Here is a 19,041-nt window from a genome sequence, read left to right on the forward strand (position 1 = left end):
GTCGTGGGTTCCCAGGTGACGTCGGTACAAGGAGATATGAACGTTTTAAGGTCGAAAGGTCAGTGGGCTAGGCCCAACTCGGGACCAACCGAGTTGGCCCAAAAAAATGAAAAAAAAAATTCAGGCCCAAGTGAGGAGCCATTCGGCCATGGTCCATAAAAAGGATCCAAGCCCATGGAATTAAGTCATGTGGTCAATGAATAAAAGACCACTTAATCATCCAAATTCCATAGAACTTTCAAGAGAAAGAATAGGAGGAAAAACAAGAGAAAAACAAGAACAAAAAGAGGGCATTTCGGGTTTGGCCATAGAAAAATCACCCCTCAAAATCTTGCCTCTAAAATTATTTTCTTGTTGAATTCCTACTAAATTAAGTGTCCTCTACAACTTGGTGTAATTGTTTTGGAAGAAGGAGCACTTATTTCTTCAAGTTGACAACTTGTTCAAGTGAAGAAGTTTGTAGAAAAAGGTAAGAATCAATTCCTTTTTCTTATGTTATGAAGGTTTGTTTATGTTGTGGTATGTGGAAATGAGTAGAAATTATGGAAATAAGGAAGTTTGCAAAGTGGGTATGTATATATATATGTAGCCATGGGTGTATATATGTTGTATACATATATGAGTTGAATTTTATGTTGCATTCTAGTTGTGGTTATGATGGAAATTATATTGGGAATGAAAGTTGAATGAATTTTGGTTGAAGTTGGAATGTAGATGATTATGTCACTTTAGAATAATTTTGTGATATTATGGAAATGAAGTTGTTAAGATGTGAATTATGATTATGGTTGATGAATTTGGAAGTTGGAAACTTGTTATGAAGTTGTATGCCAAAGATTTGATGTTTTGCATAAGTTATGATTTTGGCGGAAGATTGTATATCATGTATATCGAGTGTATATCTTAAGGAAAACGATATGAAATGTTTCTAGAACTATATGGTGATGATCATGATGGTTGTTGAATATGAAATTATTGATCTTAGTTGAAAGTTGGGTTGAATTGAAGATTATGTCAACTTGTGAGAAAAATGACTAGTTGAAGGATATTTGTGTTTTTAATGTTCATTGTTGATATTGTTGTTGTCGTTTGGGTTGTTGTTGATGATTTATAGCCGAGTTGAATTCTCGGGGTGTCATATGTATAGGGGAAGTGCTGCCGAAATTTCGGTAGCCAAATATGCTTAAAGTTGAAATAATGGCATTAATAATTCACAATTGGTAAACTTGACCAATTGCAGTTTTTCGACGAAACGGGAAGTCAGTTTGGAAAGGCTTAAGGAGCGCGAAAGGTATGTAAAGCAACCCCAATTCTTCCCTTGGCATGCCCCTAGTGTGTTAGGGTCGGATCCGGGCCTCGAAGGACCTCTTGGCCCTCGGAATCCGCAAGACAAAATTTCAGTTTTTCCTTCAGTAGAATTGAACCATTTTGATACGCTTTTTCTGAAATTATGCAATTTTGCTCTAAATTATTCAGAAAATCATAGAATGTTTGTATAACCTTTTTAGGTGATACTATATGCTTAGAGGGCACAATTTGAGCCCGCCGCCTTGTTTGTCCCAAGGCGGGCCCGCTATTTACGGTTTTGCCCCTAATGTGTTAAAGCTTCCTTTTTAAGCGATTTTTGAAAGAAATGTTTTAATTACCTTACTAATCGCTTAACGAATATTATTTTAAATATTCTGTTAAATATTATAAATTATTTTGACACTCGGAATGACTTCGGGAAAGTTATACTTCTGTAATTTATTATGATATCCGAAATACATTTATTATGATTCCGTCTGACCCCATTGGATTTGTTTGTCTTTGATACGCTTCATCGAGTCTTTGAAAACATTTATTATATTTTTAAATTGCATTAGTCTCTCACTACTCCATTCGTGGATGTCCCAATGTTTCCCACACTGAGCCCGGGCCAGGATATGTTGTCAAGCGTAATTCTCTGCATTGTTCGCCGCGCCCCGATGTGAGGGGGCAGGTATACGCGTACATGGGTCTGTGGAGTATGATGTGCCATGTCCGCCTATTCTGATCTGATCTGTTATGGCCATTCTGATATGACATTTTATGATACGGGGCCACGCCCCCTTTTCTGATTCCTCTGTATTGTGGCACCAGTGTCGGGAGGGTGACCACGTTCTGTCTGCCGAGTCCCGTGGCAGGGATCGGATATGATATGACATATGTTTCTGTACACATTCTGTCTGATTTGGAAATATGCATTTGACACTCTGGATTTTGTACCCATTTTCTGTAATCATTATGATTTGACTTCTGTGATTCCGCTTTACATATTCAGTACATATTTCGTACTGACCCCCTTTCTTCGGGGGCTGCGTTTTCATGCCGCGCAGGTACTGACGACAGGTTCGCTGATCCACACGTTTAGGATCCTATTTCTGCTATTTGGGGCGCTCTCTTCTACAGAGCCCATCTTTTGGTACAGTCTGTCACTGCTATCTGGATATGTACTTTGTTCAGGGTATGACGGGGCCTTGTCCCGTCTTATGATTATGATATGTTCTGTAGAGGTCTGTGGATACATCTTTGTGGGTTCTGTACATATGTCTGGGATATTCTGTTCTGTGATGGCCTTATCGGCCTATGTGTGCCAAGTCTGCTTTTCTGCTAAGTTCTGTAGCGACCACTAATATTATTATTATATTATTATTCTGTTAATATGGTAATTTGGGGTATCGGGTACGTATAGGTGCCCAGCTCGGGCACTGGTCGCGGCCCACGGGGTTGGGTCGTGACAAAAGTGGTATCAGAGCGGTTCGTCCTCGGAATGTCCACAGACTGTGTCTAGTAGAGTCTTGTTTATCGGTGTGTTGTGCACCACACCTATAAACAGGAGGCTACAGGGCATTTAGGATACTACCCTTCTTTCTGTCTTAGATCGTGCGATAGAGCTGTGTTATCAGGATGACCCCTTCCTAACGAGTGGCTATATTTGCAGATATGCCTCCAAAAACGGCGACAGCGGCCCAAAAGGCCAAGTCAGTTGCCGTAGGAGAGACTAGCCGGGTCCAGAGGACTACCAGGGCCCAGGTATATATTGCTCCGGAGACTTTGCCCCAGACAGAGGGTTCTTCTACACCACCACTCGTGGAGGAGATTGGGGCAGCCGTAGCTGCAGATCGGGGGACGGCTCCACTGCCAGCTCCCGCAGTTCCAGTACCTGAGCCTCCAGCTCCACGGCCAGGCACTGAGGATCAGTCTATGAGAGAGGCAGTCCAGTTGCTGACTAGACTTGTGGCAGGGCAGGTTCAGGGGCATGGACCGGGAGGTGACCGAGCAGTCAGGCGTGATAGTTCGAGAGCCCGTGAGTTTTTGACTTGTAACCCTCCAGAGTTCTTCGGGACAAAGCCCGAGGAGGATCCTGAGGAGTTTATTAGGAAGATGCGACGCACTCTAGATTTGATTAATGCTTCCGAGACAGAGTCAGTCGCGTTAGCTTCGTACCGGTTATATGATGTGGCGGCAAACTGGTACGAGTCATGGGGGCTATCCAGGGGGGACGGCGCTCCTCCAGCAGTTTGGGGCGATTTTTCTCAGGCATTTCTTGGACACTTTCTGCCCCCAGAGTTGCGACGAGCCAGATCTGATAGATTCTTATTATTGAGGCAGAAGGGCCGCAGTATTCGGGACTATAGTTTGGAGTTTGATTCCTTGGCCCGATATGCACCTACTGTGGTGGCTACTATGGCGGACCGGATGCATAGATATATTATGGGGCTGGATCGGTATTTTGTTGATAGCTGCTTAGTATTGGCTGCTCAGCTCGGTATGGACATTGCCCGTATCCAGGCCCATGCCCAGGGCATGGAGGATAGGGGCAGAGGAGGACACCAGCCTGACAGGGGCCAGGATCGGAGACAGCCCAAGAGGGCCTGGTCATCTGGAGACTTTCGGGGCAGACAGCCCCAACAGCCGCAGCAGCCTAGCAGATTTTCATCTCAGCCGGCGCAGAGCGCGCCTCCCCAGCCTACAGGTCGCAGGTTCGAGAGCCCAGGGTATTCAAGAGCAGGCCAGAGCTCCAGGGCTTCAGGTTCACGGACAGATAGGGGTTCTGCTCAGATGAGGCCACCCAGGGTTCAGTGTTCTTTTTGCGGCAGATACCATACGGGAGAGTGCTACAGAGCCACCGGTGCATGCTTTTCTTGTGGCCGTCAGGGCCATTCTGTGAGAGATTGCCCATATAAGGGTAGTTCGGGTGGTGCAGCGCAGCCTACCGGATCAGCCGCTGGGTCTTCATCTTCGTCAGTGGCTATGCGCCCTACAGGGCAGGGTATTTCAGCACCAGCGGGTCGCGGCAGAGGCCGTGGTGGAGCTTCTGGTATTAGCGGTCCTTCGAACCGTATTTATGCTTTGGCCAGCCGCCAGGATCAGGAGGCATCTCCTAATGTCGTCACAGGTACTTTATTGGTCTTCTCTCGATCTGTGTATGCACTAATTGATCCAGGTTCGACTTTATCATATATTTCACCCCTTGTTGCCGGTAAAATTGGTATTATGTCTGAACCTATAGAGCCATTTGAGGTAGCCACACCGATAGGGGATTTTGTTGTAGCGAAACAGGTTTATAAAGACTGTTCTGTGATTGTATGTGGCCGTGATACTAAGGCAGATCTGGTAGAGTTAGATATGACTGAATTTGATGTTATTATGGGTATGGACTGGCTAGCTTCCTGTTATGCTAATGTTGACTGCCAGAATAAGGTGGTTCGCTTCCAGTTTCCCGGGGAGCCAGTTTTAGATTGGGCTGGAAATACAGCATCGCCGAAAGGTAAGTTTATTTCATACCTTAAGGCAAAGAAAATGATTAGAAAGGGTTATATCTATCATCTGGTACGGGTGCAAGACTTGGACGCAGAGACGCCGACACTTCAGTCAGTCCCCGTGGTTAATGAGTTTCCAGATGTTTTCCCCGACGAGCTTCCAGGTCTTCCTCCAGAGCGGGAGATAGATTTCTCTATTGATTTACTCCCAGACACTCAGCCTATCTCTATTCCTCCGTATAGAATGGCGCCTGCAGAATTAAAGGAGTTGAAGGAACAGCTGAAAGATTTGTTGGATAAGGGCTTCATCAGACCCAGTACTTCGCCTTGGGGAGCCCCGGTATTATTTGTGCGTAAGAAGGACGGGTCGCTGCGTATGTGTATTGATTATCGGCAGCTGAATAAGGTAACTATAAAGAATAAATACCCCCTCCCCAGGATTGATGATTTGTTTGATCAGCTGCAGGGCGCTAAGTGTTTTTCGAAGATAGATCTTCGATCCGGTTACCACCAGGTGCGAGTACGAGAGGCCGATATCCCTAAGACAGCTTTCCGAACCCGATATGGGCATTACGAGTTCAGGGTTATGTCTTTTGGGCTTACTAATGCCCCCGCAGTATTCATGGATTTGATGAACCGGGTATTCAGGCCATTCTTGGATATGTTTGTAATTGTATTCATTGATGATATCCTGGTTTATTCCCGGTCTGAGGCGGAGCACGCAGATCATCTGAGATCGGTATTAGGGGTACTCCGGCATCAGAAATTATATGCGAAATTTTCTAAGTGTGAATTCTGGTTATCTTCAGTGGCTTTCTTGGGGCATGTTATTGCAGCTGATGGTGTCCGGGTGGACACACAGAAGATTGAGGCCGTGAAGAATTGGCCCAGACCTACGACGCCCACAGAGGTACGCAGTTTCCTGGGGTTAGCAGGCTATTACAGGAGATTTGTGGAGAAGTTTGCTTCGATTTCAGCGCCTTTGACAAGGCTGACTCAGAAAGGAGCTAAGTTCCTGTGGTCTGACGCTTGTGAACGGAGCTTCCAGTTGCTGAAGGAGAAGCTGACTACAGCCCCAGTTCTGACTCTTCCAGAGGGACCGGACGGGTATGTTATTTATTGTGACGCTTCTGGCATGGGGTTGGGCTGTGTATTGATGCAGCATGGCAGAGTTATAGCGTATGCTTCCCGACAGCTCAAGCAGCATGAGAAGAATTATCCTACCCACGATCTGGAGCTCGCAGCGGTAATTCATGCTCTGAAGATATGGAGACACTATTTATATGGCGTTCATGTGGATATCTATACTGATCATAAGAGTCTCCAGTATATTTTCAGGCAGAGAGAGCTTAATTTGCGACAGCGGAGGTGGCTGGAGCTTCTGAAAGATTATGACGTGGATATTCTGTATCATCCGGGTAAGGCTAATGTTGTTGCCGATGCGCTCAGTCGGAAGTCTATGGGCAGTTTGGCCGATTTACAGCCAGACAGGAGAGAGATAGCCCGTGATATTCAGCAGTTGGCTAGTCTCGGGGTTCGTCTGGCCGATTCTGGAAATACACGGATTTCTGTTCGAGGGGTTTCTGAGTCATCCCTCAGGGACGATATTAAGCGGCGTCAATACGAAGATCCTGTCTTAGCTCAGTACAGGGACACAGCCTATGATAAGGAGAGGACTCCGTTCGAGTTTTCACCGGACGGTACTTTGTTATACAGAGGCAAGTTGTGTGTACCTGATATTGCAGGCCTTCGGCAGCAGGTTATGAGCGAGGCACATTATGCTCGCTATTCGGTCCATCCTGGGTCTACGAAGATGTACCATGATCTCCGATGCTTATACTGGTGGGACGGCATGAAGCGGGATATTGCAGAGTTCGTCGCCCAGTGCCCTAATTGTCAGCAGGTCAAGATTGAGCATCAGAAGCCGGGTGGACTGTTGCAGGAGATGGAAATCCCGACTTGGAAGTGGGAGGTTATTAATATGGACTTCATTACAGGTTTGCCTCGCACTCCACGGAAGTATGATTCCATCTGGGTCGTTGTTGATAGGCTGACGAAATCAGCCCATTTTCTTCCCGTCAGGACTACTTATTCCGCCGAGGATTATGCCAGGCTCTATATTAGAGAGATTGTGAAGCTTCACGGAGTTCCTATATCTATTATTTCTGACAGAGGCGCCCAGTTTACGGCGCGTTTCTGGAGGTCGTTTCAGGAGGGTCTAGGGACTCAGGTGAGTCTGAGCACAGCCTTTCATCCTCAGAGCGACGGACAGGCCGAGCGCACTATACAGACGCTGGGGGATATGTTGCGGGCCTGCGTTATTGATTTCAGAGGCAGCTGGGATGATCACTTGCCATTGATTGAGTTTGCATATAATAACAGTTACCATTCCAGCATCCAGATGGCTCCGTACGAGGCTCTATATGGCAGGAAATGCAGATCGCCGATTGGCTGGTTTGATATTGGCGAGTCAGAGTTGATTGGCCCAGATATGGTCCAGCAGGCCGTGGACAAGGTAAAACTTATTCGGGAGCGACTGTTGGCAGCCCAGAGCCGACAGAAGTCATACGCGGATAAACGGCGTCGACCGTTGGAGTTTCAGGTAGGCGATTGGGTATTCCTGAAGGTATCGCCTATGAAAGGCGTGATGCGGTTCGGCAGAAAGGGTAAGCTCAGTCCGCGTTATATTGGGCCTTATCAGATTGTTCGAAAAACTGGAAATGTCGCCTATGAGCTAGATTTGCCATCTGATTTGGAAGCGGTACATCCGGTATTTCATGTCTCTATGCTTCGTAAATGCGTCGGTGACCCTTCTAGAATATTTTCTGCTGATGATATTTAGGTGACGGAGCAACTATCGTACGAGGAGCAGCCCGTATCTATTTTGGATCGTCAGGTAAGGAGGCTTCGGAATAAAGATGTAGCCTCTGTTAAGGTACTGTGGCGGAACGATAATAGGGAGGAAATGACATGGGAGGCCGAAGAGGAAATGAAGAAGAAATATCCTCATTTGTTCTCTATACCCACAGGTAACCTTAAATCCCTGCTTTAATTTATTCCAATATCAATCGTGTGTCATATGTGATGTCTGTAAACATGAACTCCCCCAAAGTATTTTCAAACCCTATGAGATTAATTTAACATTCGAGGACGAATGTTCTAAAGGGGGGGAGGATGTTATATCCCGTATTTTTGAACCTCGGAGCATCTGCTGGGGTGGGGCCCACATACCGAGATTTTTTTTGGAACATCTGAAAAGTCATATGAATCGCATATGTAAAGTTAAACACAACTCATGAAGTACCTTTGGACCAAATCAAAGTGGAAACCCTCCAAACGAATATTTTTAAGAAAACGTTTTCGGGTGACCTGACTTTGGGGGGCAAAAACTGTATTGTAAGTTTGGAATTTCGAAAATACCTTGAAATAGAAGTTGTAGATAATTGAATTAGCTTTCCATCCATAGGTCGTGGGTTCCCAGGTGACGTCGGTACAAGGAGATATGAACGTTTTAAGGTCGAAAGGTCAGTGGGCTAGGCCCAACTCGGGACCAACCGAGTTGGCCCAAAAAAATGAAAAAAAAAAAATTCAGGCCCAAGTGAGGAGCCATTCGGCCATGGTCCATAAAAAGGATCCAAGCCCATGGAATTAAGTCATGTGGTCAATGAATAAAAGACCACTTAATCATCCAAATTCCATAGAACTTTCAAGAGAAAGAATAGGAGGAAAAACAAGAGAAAAACAAGAACAAAAAGAGGGCATTTCGGGTTTGGCCATAGAAAAATCACCCCTCAAAATCTTGCCTCTAAAATTATTTTCTTGTTGAATTCCTACTAAATTAAGTGTCCTCTACAACTTGGTGTAATTGTTTTGGAAGAAGGAGCACTTATTTCTTCAAGTTGACAACTTGTTCAAGTGAAGAAGTTTGTAGAAAAAGGTAAGAATCAATTCCTTTTTCTTATGTTATGAAGGTTTGTTTATGTTGTGGTATGTGGAAATGAGTAGAAATTATGGAAATAAGGAAGTTTGCAAAGTGGGTATGTATATATATATGTAGCCATGGGTGTATATATGTTGTATACATATATGAGTTGAATTTTATGTTGCATTCTAGTTGTGGTTATGATGGAAATTATATTGGGAATGAAAGTTGAATGAATTTTGGTTGAAGTTGGAATGTAGATGATTATGTCACTTTAGAATAATTTTGTGATATTATGGAAATGAAGTTGTTAAGATGTGAATTATGATTATGGTTGATGAATTTGGAAGTTGGAAACTTGTTATGAAGTTGTATGCCAAAGATTTGATGTTTTGCATAAGTTATGATTTTGGCGGAAGATTGTATATCATGTATATCGAGTGTATATCTTAAGGAAAACGATATGAAATGTTTCTAGAACTATATGGTGATGATCATGATGGTTGTTGAATATGAAATTATTGATCTTAGTTGAAAGTTGGGTTGAATTGAAGATTATGTCAACTTGTGAGAAAAATGACTAGTTGAAGGATATTTGTGTTTTTAATGTTCATTGTTGATATTGTTGTTGTCGTTTGGGTTGTTGTTGATGATTTATAGCCGAGTTGAATTCTCGGGGTGTCATATGTATAGGGGAAGTGCTGCCGAAATTTCGGTAGCCAAATATGCTTAAAGTTGAAATAATGGCATTAATAATTCACAATTGGTAAACTTGACCAATTGCAGTTTTTCGACGAAACGGGAAGTCAGTTTGGAAAGGCTTAAGGAGCGCGAAAGGTATGTAAAGCAACCCCAATTCTTCCCTTGGCATGCCCCTAGTGTGTTAGGGTCGGATCCGGGCCTCGAAGGACCTCTTGGCCCTCGGAATCCGCAAGACAAAATTTCAGTTTTTCCTTCAGTAGAATTGAACCATTTTGATACGCTTTTTCTGAAATTATGCAATTTTGCTCTAAATTATTCAGAAAATCATAGAATGTTTGTATAACCTTTTTAGGTGATACTATATGCTTAGAGGGCACAATTTGAGCCCGCCGCCTTGTTTGTCCCAAGGCGGGCCCGCTATTTACGGTTTTGCCCCTAATGTGTTAAAGCTTCCTTTTTAAGCGATTTTTGAAAGAAATGTTTTAATTACCTTACTAATCGCTTAACGAATATTATTTTAAATATTCTGTTAAATATTATAAATTATTTTGACACTCGGAATGACTTCGGGAAAGTTATACTTCTGTAATTTATTATGATATCCGAAATACATTTATTATGATTCCGTCTGACCCCATTGGATTTGTTTGTCTTTGATACGCTTCATCGAGTCTTTGAAAACATTTATTATATTTTTAAATTGCATTAGTCTCTCACTACTCCATTCGTGGATGTCCCAATGTTTCCCACACTGAGCCCGGGCCAGGATATGTTGTCAAGCGTAATTCTCTGCATTGTTCGCCGCGCCCCGATGTGAGGGGGCAGGTATACGCGTACATGGGTCTGTGGAGTATGATGTGCCATGTCCGCCTATTCTGATCTGATCTGTTATGGCCATTCTGATATGACATTTTATGATACGGGGCCACGCCCCCTTTTCTGATTCCTCTGTATTGTGGCACCAGTGTCGGGAGGGTGACCACGTTCTGTCTGCCGAGTCCCGTGGCAGGGATCGGATATGATATGACATATGTTTCTGTACACATTCTGTCTGATTTGGAAATATGCATTTGACACTCTGGATTTTGTACCCATTTTCTGTAATCATTATGATTTGACTTCTGTGATTCCGCTTTACATATTCAGTACATATTTCGTACTGACCCCCTTTCTTCGGGGGCTGCGTTTTCATGTCGCGCAGGTACTGACGACAGGTTCGCTGATCCACACGTTTAGGATCCTATTTCTGCTATTTGGGGCGCTCTCTTCTACAAAGCCCATCTTTTGGTACAGTCTGTCACTGCTATCTGGATATGTACTTTGTTCAGGGTATGACGGGGCCTTGTCCCGTCTTATGATTATGATATGTTCTGTAGAGGTCTGTGGATACATCTTTGTGGGTTCTGTACATATGTCTGGGATATTCTGTTCTGTGATGGCCTTATCGGCCTATGTGTGCCAAGTCTGCTTTTCTGCTAAGTTCTGTAGCGACCACTAATATTATTATTATATTATTATTCTGTTAATATGGTAATTTGGGGTATCGGGTACGTATAGGTGCCCAGCTCGGGCACTGGTCGCGGCCCACGGGGTTGGGTCGTGACAAAAGTGGTATCAGAGCGGTTCGTCCTCGGAATGTCCACAGACTGTGTCTAGTAGAGTCTTGTTTATCGGTGTGTTGTGCACCACACCTATAAACAGGAGGCTACAGGGCATTTAGGATACTACCCTTCTTTCTGTCTTAGATCGTGCGATAGAGCTGTGTTATCAGGATGACCCCTTCCTAACGAGTGGCTATATTTGCAGATATGCCTCCAAAAACGGCGACAGCGGCCCAAAAGGCCAAGTCAGTTGCCGTAGGAGAGACTAGCCGGGTCCAGAGGACTACCAGGGCCCAGGTATATATTGCTCCGGAGACTTTGCCCCAGACAGAGGGTTCTTCTACACCACCACTCGTGGAGGAGATTGGGGCAGCCGTAGCTGCAGATCGGGGGACGGCTCCACTGCCAGCTCCCGCAGTTCCAGTACCTGAGCCTCCAGCTCCACGGCCAGGCACTGAGGATCAGTCTATGAGAGAGGCAGTCCAGTTGCTGACTAGACTTGTGGCAGGGCAGGTTCAGGGGCATGGACCGGGAGGTGACCGAGCAGTCAGGCGTGATAGTTCGAGAGCCCGTGAGTTTTTGACTTGTAACCCTCCAGAGTTCTTCGGGACAAAGCCCGAGGAGGATCCTGAGGAGTTTATTAGGAAGATGCGACGCACTCTAGATTTGATTAATGCTTCCGAGACAGAGTCAGTCGCGTTAGCTTCGTACCGGTTATATGATGTGGCGGCAAACTGGTACGAGTCATGGGGGCTATCCAGGGGGGACGGCGCTCCTCCAGCAGTTTGGGGCGATTTTTCTCAGGCATTTCTTGGACACTTTCTGCCCCCAGAGTTGCGACGAGCCAGATCTGATAGATTCTTATTATTGAGGCAGAAGGGCCGCAGTATTCGGGACTATAGTTTGGAGTTTGATTCCTTGGCCCGATATGCACCTACTGTGGTGGCTACTATGGCGGACCGGATGCATAGATATATTATGGGGCTGGATCGGTATTTTGTTGATAGCTGCTTAGTATTGGCTGCTCAGCTCGGTATGGACATTGCCCGTATCCAGGCCCATGCCCAGGGCATGGAGGATAGGGGCAGAGGAGGACACCAGCCTGACAGGGGCCAGGATCGGAGACAGCCCAAGAGGGCCTGGTCATCTGGAGACTTTCGGGGCAGACAGCCCCAACAGCCGCAGCAGCCTAGCAGATTTTCATCTCAGCCGGCGCAGAGCGCGCCTCCCCAGCCTACAGGTCGCAGGTTCGAGAGCCCAGGGTATTCAAGAGCAGGCCAGAGCTCCAGGGCTTCAGGTTCACGGACAGATAGGGGTTCTGCTCAGATGAGGCCACCCAGGGTTCAGTGTTCTTTTTGCGGCAGATACCATACGGGAGAGTGCTACAGAGCCACCGGTGCATGCTTTTCTTGTGGCCGTCAGGGCCATTCTGTGAGAGATTGCCCATATAAGGGTAGTTCGGGTGGTGCAGCGCAGCCTACCGGATCAGCCGCTGGGTCTTCATCTTCGTCAGTGGCTATGCGCCCTACAGGGCAGGGTATTTCAGCACCAGCGGGTCGCGGCAGAGGCCGTGGTGGAGCTTCTGGTATTAGCGGTCCTTCGAACCGTATTTATGCTTTGGCCAGCCGCCAGGATCAGGAGGCATCTCCTAATGTCGTCACAGGTACTTTATTGGTCTTCTCTCGATCTGTGTATGCACTAATTGATCCAGGTTCGACTTTATCATATATTTCACCCCTTGTTGCCGGTAAAATTGGTATTATGTCTGAACCTATAGAGCCATTTGAGGTAGCCACACCGATAGGGGATTTTGTTGTAGCGAAACAGGTTTATAAAGACTGTTCTGTGATTGTATGTGGCCGTGATACTAAGGCAGATCTGGTAGAGTTAGATATGACTGAATTTGATGTTATTATGGGTATGGACTGGCTAGCTTCCTGTTATGCTAATGTTGACTGCCAGAATAAGGTGGTTCGCTTCCAGTTTCCCGGGGAGCCAGTTTTAGATTGGGCTGGAAATACAGCATCGCCGAAAGGTAAGTTTATTTCATACCTTAAGGCAAAGAAAATGATTAGAAAGGGTTATATCTATCATCTGGTACGGGTGCAAGACTTGGACGCAGAGACGCCGACACTTCAGTCAGTCCCCGTGGTTAATGAGTTTCCAGATGTTTTCCCCGACGAGCTTCCAGGTCTTCCTCCAGAGCGGGAGATAGATTTCTCTATTGATTTACTCCCAGACACTCAGCCTATCTCTATTCCTCCGTATAGAATGGCGCCTGCAGAATTAAAGGAGTTGAAGGAACAGCTGAAAGATTTGTTGGATAAGGGCTTCATCAGACCCAGTACTTCGCCTTGGGGAGCCCCGGTATTATTTGTGCGTAAGAAGGACGGGTCGCTGCGTATGTGTATTGATTATCGGCAGCTGAATAAGGTAACTATAAAGAATAAATACCCCCTCCCCAGGATTGATGATTTGTTTGATCAGCTGCAGGGCGCTAAGTGTTTTTCGAAGATAGATCTTCGATCCGGTTACCACCAGGTGCGAGTACGAGAGGCCGATATCCCTAAGACAGCTTTCCGAACCCGATATGGGCATTACGAGTTCAGGGTTATGTCTTTTGGGCTTACTAATGCCCCCGCAGTATTCATGGATTTGATGAACCGGGTATTCAGGCCATTCTTGGATATGTTTGTAATTGTATTCATTGATGATATCCTGGTTTATTCCCGGTCTGAGGCGGAGCACGCAGATCATCTGAGATCGGTATTAGGGGTACTCCGGCATCAGAAATTATATGCGAAATTTTCTAAGTGTGAATTCTGGTTATCTTCAGTGGCTTTCTTGGGGCATGTTATTGCAGCTGATGGTGTCCGGGTGGACACACAGAAGATTGAGGCCGTGAAGAATTGGCCCAGACCTACGACGCCCACAGAGGTACGCAGTTTCCTGGGGTTAGCAGGCTATTACAGGAGATTTGTGGAGAAGTTTGCTTCGATTTCAGCGCCTTTGACAAGGCTGACTCAGAAAGGAGCTAAGTTCCTGTGGTCTGACGCTTGTGAACGGAGCTTCCAGTTGCTGAAGGAGAAGCTGACTACAGCCCCAGTTCTGACTCTTCCAGAGGGACCGGACGGGTATGTTATTTATTGTGACGCTTCTGGCATGGGGTTGGGCTGTGTATTGATGCAGCATGGCAGAGTTATAGCGTATGCTTCCCGACAGCTCAAGCAGCATGAGAAGAATTATCCTACCCACGATCTGGAGCTCGCAGCGGTAATTCATGCTCTGAAGATATGGAGACACTATTTATATGGCGTTCATGTGGATATCTATACTGATCATAAGAGTCTCCAGTATATTTTCAGGCAGAGAGAGCTTAATTTGCGACAGCGGAGGTGGCTGGAGCTTCTGAAAGATTATGACGTGGATATTCTGTATCATCCGGGTAAGGCTAATGTTGTTGCCGATGCGCTCAGTCGGAAGTCTATGGGCAGTTTGGCCGATTTACAGCCAGACAGGAGAGAGATAGCCCGTGATATTCAGCAGTTGGCTAGTCTCGGGGTTCGTCTGGCCGATTCTGGAAATACACGGATTTCTGTTCGAGGGGTTTCTGAGTCATCCCTCAGGGACGATATTAAGCGGCGTCAATACGAAGATCCTGTCTTAGCTCAGTACAGGGACACAGCCTATGATAAGGAGAGGACTCCGTTCGAGTTTTCACCGGACGGTACTTTGTTATACAGAGGCAAGTTGTGTGTACCTGATATTGCAGGCCTTCGGCAGCAGGTTATGAGCGAGGCACATTATGCTCGCTATTCGGTCCATCCTGGGTCTACGAAGATGTACCATGATCTCCGATGCTTATACTGGTGGGACGGCATGAAGCGGGATATTGCAGAGTTCGTCGCCCAGTGCCCTAATTGTCAGCAGGTCAAGATTGAGCATCAGAAGCCGGGTGGACTGTTGCAGGAGATGGAAATCCCGACTTGGAAGTGGGAGGTTATTAATATGGACTTCATTACAGGTTTGCCTCGCACTCCACGGAAGTATGATTCCATCTGGGTCGTTGTTGATAGGCTGACGAAATCAGCCCATTTTCTTCCCGTCAGGACTACTTATTCCGCCGAGGATTATGCCAGGCTCTATATTAGAGAGATTGTGAAGCTTCACGGAGTTCCTATATCTATTATTTCTGACAGAGGCGCCCAGTTTACGGCGCGTTTCTGGAGGTCGTTTCAGGAGGGTCTAGGGACTCAGGTGAGTCTGAGCACAGCCTTTCATCCTCAGAGCGACGGACAGGCCGAGCGCACTATACAGACGCTGGGGGATATGTTGCGGGCCTGCGTTATTGATTTCAGAGGCAGCTGGGATGATCACTTGCCATTGATTGAGTTTGCATATAATAACAGTTACCATTCCAGCATCCAGATGGCTCCGTACGAGGCTCTATATGGCAGGAAATGCAGATCGCCGATTGGCTGGTTTGATATTGGCGAGTCAGAGTTGATTGGCCCAGATATGGTCCAGCAGGCCGTGGACAAGGTAAAACTTATTCGGGAGCGACTGTTGGCAGCCCAGAGCCGACAGAAGTCATACGCGGATAAACGGCGTCGACCGTTGGAGTTTCAGGTAGGCGATTGGGTATTCCTGAAGGTATCGCCTATGAAAGGCGTGATGCGGTTCGGCAGAAAGGGTAAGCTCAGTCCGCGTTATATTGGGCCTTATCAGATTGTTCGAAAAACTGGAAATGTCGCCTATGAGCTAGATTTGCCATCTGATTTGGAAGCGGTACATCCGGTATTTCATGTCTCTATGCTTCGTAAATGCGTCGGTGACCCTTCTAGAATATTTTCTGCTGATGATATTTAGGTGACGGAGCAACTATCGTACGAGGAGCAGCCCGTATCTATTTTGGATCGTCAGGTAAGGAGGCTTCGGAATAAAGATGTAGCCTCTGTTAAGGTACTGTGGCGGAACGATAATAGGGAGGAAATGACATGGGAGGCCGAAGAGGAAATGAAGAAGAAATATCCTCATTTGTTCTCTATACCCACAGGTAACCTTAAATCCCTGCTTTAATTTATTCCAATATCAATCGTGTGTCATATGTGATGTCTGTAAACATGAACTCCCCCAAAGTATTTTCAAACCCTATGAGATTAATTTAACATTCGAGGACGAATGTTCTAAAGGGGGGGAGGATGTTATATCCCGTATTTTTGAACCTCGGAGCATCTGCTGGGGTGGGGCCCACATACCGAGATTTTTTTTGGAACATCTGAAAAGTCATATGAATCGCATATGTAAAGTTAAACACAACTCATGAAGTACCTTTGGACCAAATCAAAGTGGAAACCCTCCAAACGAATATTTTTAAGAAAACGTTTTCGGGTGACCTGACTTTGGGGGGCAAAAACTGTATTGTAAGTTTGGAATTTCGAAAATACCTTGAAATAGAAGTTGTAGATAATTGAATTAGCTTTCCATCCATAGGTCGTGGGTTCCCAGGTGACGTCGGTACAAGGAGATATGAACGTTTTAAGGTCGAAAGGTCAGTGGGCTAGGCCCAACTCGGGACCAACCGAGTTGGCCCAAAAAAATGAAAAAAAAAAAATTCAGGCCCAAGTGAGGAGCCATTCGGCCATGGTCCATAAAAAGGATCCAAGCCCATGGAATTAAGTCATGTGGTCAATGAATAAAAGACCACTTAATCATCCAAATTCCATAGAACTTTCAAGAGAAAGAATAGGAGGAAAAACAAGAGAAAAACAAGAACAAAAAGAGGGCATTTCGGGTTTGGCCATAGAAAAATCACCCCTCAAAATCTTGCCTCTAAAATTATTTTCTTGTTGAATTCCTACTAAATTAAGTGTCCTCTACAACTTGGTGTAATTGTTTTGGAAGAAGGAGCACTTATTTCTTCAAGTTGACAACTTGTTCAAGTGAAGAAGTTTGTAGAAAAAGGTAAGAATCAATTCCTTTTTCTTATGTTATGAAGGTTTGTTTATGTTGTGGTATGTGGAAATGAGTAGAAATTATGGAAATAAGGAAGTTTGCAAAGTGGGTATGTATATATATATGTAGCCATGGGTGTATATATGTTGTATACATATATGAGTTGAATTTTATGTTGCATTCTAGTTGTGGTTATGATGGAAATTATATTGGGAATGAAAGTTGAATGAATTTTGGTTGAAGTTGGAATGTAGATGATTATGTCACTTTAGAATAATTTTGTGATATTATGGAAATGAAGTTGTTAAGATGTGAATTATGATTATGGTTGATGAATTTGGAAGTTGGAAACTTGTTATGAAGTTGTATGCCAAAGATTTGATGTTTTGCATAAGTTATGATTTTGGCGGAAGATTGTATATCATGTATATCGAGTGTATATCTTAAGGAAAACGATATGAAATGTTTCTAGAACTATATGGTGATGATCATGATGGTTGTTGAATATGAAATTATTGATCTTAGTTGAAAGTTGGGTTGAATTGAAGATTATGTCAACTTGTGAGAAAAATGACTAGTTGAAGGATATTTGTGTTTTTAATGTTCATTGTTGATATTGTTGTTGTCGTTTGGGTTGTTGTTGATGATTTATAGCCGAGTTGAATTCTCGGGGTGTCATATGTATAGGGGAAGTGCTGCCGAAATTTCGGTAGCCAAATATGCTTAAAGTTGAAATAATGGCATTAATAATTCACAATTGGTAAACTTGACCAATTGCAGTTTTTCGACGAAACGGGAAGTCAGTTTGGAAAGGCTTAAGGAGCGCGAAAGGTATGTAAAGCAACCCCAATTCTTCCCTTGGCATGCCCCTAGTGTGTTAGGGTCGGATCCGGGCCTCGAAGGACCTCTTGGCCCTCGGAATCCGCAAGACAAAATTTCAGTTTTTCCTTCAGTAGAATTGAACCATTTTGATACGCTTTTTCTGAAATTATGCAATTTTGCTCTAAATTATTCAGAAAATCATAGAATGTTTGTATAACCTTTTTAGGTGATACTATATGCTTAGAGGGCACAATTTGAGCCCGCCGCCTTGTTTGTCCCAAGGCGGGCCCGCTATTTACGGTTTTGCCCCTAATGTGTTAAAGCTTCCTTTTTAAGCGATTTTTGAAAGAAATGTTTTAATTACCTTACTAATCGCTTAACGAATATTATTTTAAATATTCTGTTAAATATTATAAATTATTTTGACACTCGGAATGACTTCGGGAAAGTTATACTTCTGTAATTTATTATGATATCCGAAATACATTTATTATGATTCCGTCTGACCCCATTGGATTTGTTTGTCTTTGATACGCTTCATCGAGTCTTTGAAAACATTTATTATATTTTTAAATTGCATTAGTCTCTCACTACTCCATTCGTGGATGTCCCAATGTTTCCCACACTGAGCCCGGGCCAGGATATGTTGTCAAGCGTAATTCTCTGCATTGTTCGCCGCGCCCCGATGTGAGGGGGCAGGTATACGCGTACATGGGTCTGTGGAGTATGATGTGCCATGTCCGCCTATTCTGATCTGATCTGTTATGGCCATTCTGATATGACATTTTATGATACGGGGCCACGCCCCCTTTTCTGATTCCTCTGTATTGTGGCACCAGTGTCGGGAGGGTGACCACGTTCTGTCTGCCGAGTCCCGTGGCAGGGATCGGATATGATATGACATATGTTTCTGTACACATTCTGTCTGATTTGGAAATATGCATTTGACACTCTGGATTTTGTACCCATTTTCTGTAATCATTATGATTTGACTTCTGTGATTCCGCTTTACATATTCAGTACATATTTCGTACTGACCCCCTTTCTTCGGGGGCTGCGTTTTCATGTCGCGCAGGTACTGACGACAGGTTCGCTGATCCACACGTTTAGGATCCTATTTCTGCTATTTGGGGCGCTCTCTTCTACAAAGCCCATCTTTTGGTACAGTCTGTCACTGCTATCTGGATATGTACTTTGTTCAGGGTATGACGGGGCCCTGTCCCGTCTTATGATTATGATATGTTCTGTAGAGGTC

Source organism: Lycium barbarum, chromosome 12 (assembly GCF_019175385.1).
Source record: "Lycium barbarum isolate Lr01 chromosome 12, ASM1917538v2, whole genome shotgun sequence".
Classification (NCBI taxonomy): Eukaryota; Viridiplantae; Streptophyta; class Magnoliopsida; order Solanales; family Solanaceae; genus Lycium; species Lycium barbarum.